Source organism: Hipposideros armiger, unplaced genomic scaffold (assembly GCF_001890085.2).
Source record: "Hipposideros armiger isolate ML-2016 unplaced genomic scaffold, ASM189008v1 scaffold_89, whole genome shotgun sequence".
Taxonomy (NCBI): Eukaryota; Metazoa; Chordata; class Mammalia; order Chiroptera; family Hipposideridae; genus Hipposideros; species Hipposideros armiger.
Genome location: NW_017731439.1, coordinates 1,074,708 through 1,076,944, shown reverse-complemented (window position 1 = coordinate 1,076,944; position 2,237 = coordinate 1,074,708). Strand labels below are relative to the sequence as shown.

Here is a 2,237-nt window from a genome sequence, read left to right as displayed (position 1 = left end):
CCTATAGCTTAGAAAACTTTTCCCCTCATAAAATCTTTTGTCAGTTTGTTGATAGTCATCTTCGGTGTTAATTTGGTGCAGAAATGTTTATGCCATTATTTTATTATATTATTTTTACAATGATTGCTTCCATATGTAATTCAGCATGATTCTAGAAAAAAAAATGGGTCCCTTTCTCTGCAAAATTGAGCTGATTTTACAAGAAAAGATGATATAATAGCAGTGAGTTACATAATAGATCCATGTGGCCTTCAGAGCAGGGGCTGGTGATCACAGCCTCTCCAGACCTTCATTTTTTTGTGACAATTGGGGGACTTTCAACCATCATAAGATCAAAGAGATGCCACACGGTACGTACATCTAAGCTGGATTTGTGCCTTGGGGAAGACAATCTGTCGGCTTGGCTGAAATCGTTCAGTTTTCAAATATATTCAGGAGTCCTTAAAAATGAAAAGAAAAAACCTAGAATTAATAAATAAATCTAAGATCTGATTCTTTACAAGCAAAGCTTAATATATGTTACTAAACCACTAATAAATCTATTTAAGATAGGAATATATTTGAAAAAAAACAAGGTCAACTAAAAAAGAAGTAAACATGACACTGAGCTCTCCTTTCACACACAGAAAACTGAGTCATTTCGTTTAAACAATTGAGATCTGTGATTTTAAAAATTATATTATTTAGTAAAGCAATATATGAACAAAAAGAAAATTAAAATCACCTATAATTTCTATTAAAACGTTTCTTTTGCTTTTTCTTTTCAGGCTTTCCACATGCATTCACATATAAGTGGATACACAGTTTAGTAACCTGCACTTTGACATGTCATTTTTTCCCATATATCACAGATTCCATGACTTTTGATGATTACATAATGTTCTTTTCAATTAATGTGCCATGATTTCTTAGCTACTGCTCTGCTGTTACATATTTAGGTTGTTTCCCAGTTGGTTCTAATTTTAGGTCATTCTGCCCCAAATATGTGCCTGCATAGGGCTTTTAATTTTTTTCTTGTTTATTTCTTCCATTACAAGTAAATTCCCAGGAGTGGCGTTTCTGGGTCACAACTTTTAACTTCTTAATGCGTAATCACCTGATTGCTTTACAAAAAGTTTGTACCTGTTCACAATGTCCCCAGTGGGGTATGACTAGGAAAAGAATAAAGGTATATATACCAATGGTCAGTTTTAACATAGATGGTTAATCTCTAACAAACTCTGGAAGTAGGTATCATTTCCCCTATTTTATGAATGGACAAAAGGAGGTTAGGAAGTTAGGTAACCTGTCCAAAGTCATGAAGCTAGTTGCAGACCTATCTTTCTAACCCCAAAGCCCTGCCACCTCTCCAGATAACTGAATATACAAGTTTCAGGGCAAACTTCCAGCAGGGGTTGCTGTTACTATTAATGTTGTTAATAGATGTAAATTGATAATCCAGACTTGCTTTATTTTGTATTTTATTCCATAAATGAGTCATCATTTCGCCATTTATTTTTTATAATTTTGATATTTTCCTTTCACAAGTATGAAAAACTTGCATCATATACAAAAAATATACAAATCATGTCCTAGCTCTGCTTTCTGGTTATTTTTAATTGTAAGAGCTCCTCAGTGTTTGTGTAGGTAAAAGTGTTCCTTTTCACTGGTGATTTTTTTTGTCTTTCTTCTTCAAACCTGAGAGATTTGTTCATTTTTGCAGAAGTCTGACATTTTAATTCAATTTTCTGTTCCTATCTTTTCTGATCATTTGATTTGTAAAAATCTTTAATCCTATGCTACCTAGAGTTTTTCTGCAAGGAAAAGAAAAACATCTCAAGTCATGCGGTGAGCTTACGTATATTAAACCTTGATGCGCTAGGTACAAAGAAATACCGCGGCCAGGATGATCACGATTAGGGCAGTGAGATTGCACTGCGTTGTGTATGAATCTGGCGATGAAATGAAGAACGGAAAGCAATAGCTTTGACATAGTGACGGTGGATGTGATAGTGTTGGGCTAACGATTAAAAAAACCTGTTTGCTATAGCCACTACAAAGAAAAAAACTTTTTAAAAAGGGCAGTGAAAATGGATTTCTCCGCACGGTATAATAAACAAACATGAAGGCCTCCCCCGCAAAGGTGGAGGAGGCTGGTTCTTTGAGGGACGCCGCCTGGCCTGGATCCCTTCTCTCGGAGCCGCCCAGATGGCCGAGTTCTCTTCTTCCAGAGGGTCAGGAAGGAAAGTAAAGAGCGA

At 35.7% G+C, this 2,237-nt stretch overlaps 1 protein-coding gene across 1 annotated transcript in view; it reads right to left on the bottom strand.

Annotated features, from left to right (window-relative positions):
* The window catches only part of PRNP (prion protein (Kanno blood group)), a 13,449-nt gene extending 12,991 nt beyond the window's left edge, over nucleotides 1-458 (bottom strand). The window contains exon 1 of the mRNA XM_019644637.1: nucleotides 359-458. The gene's annotated coding sequence lies outside the window, so the exon portion shown is untranslated. The remainder of the gene's footprint in view (nucleotides 1-358) is intronic.
* Between the last annotated feature and the right edge of the window lie 1,779 nt (nucleotides 459-2,237).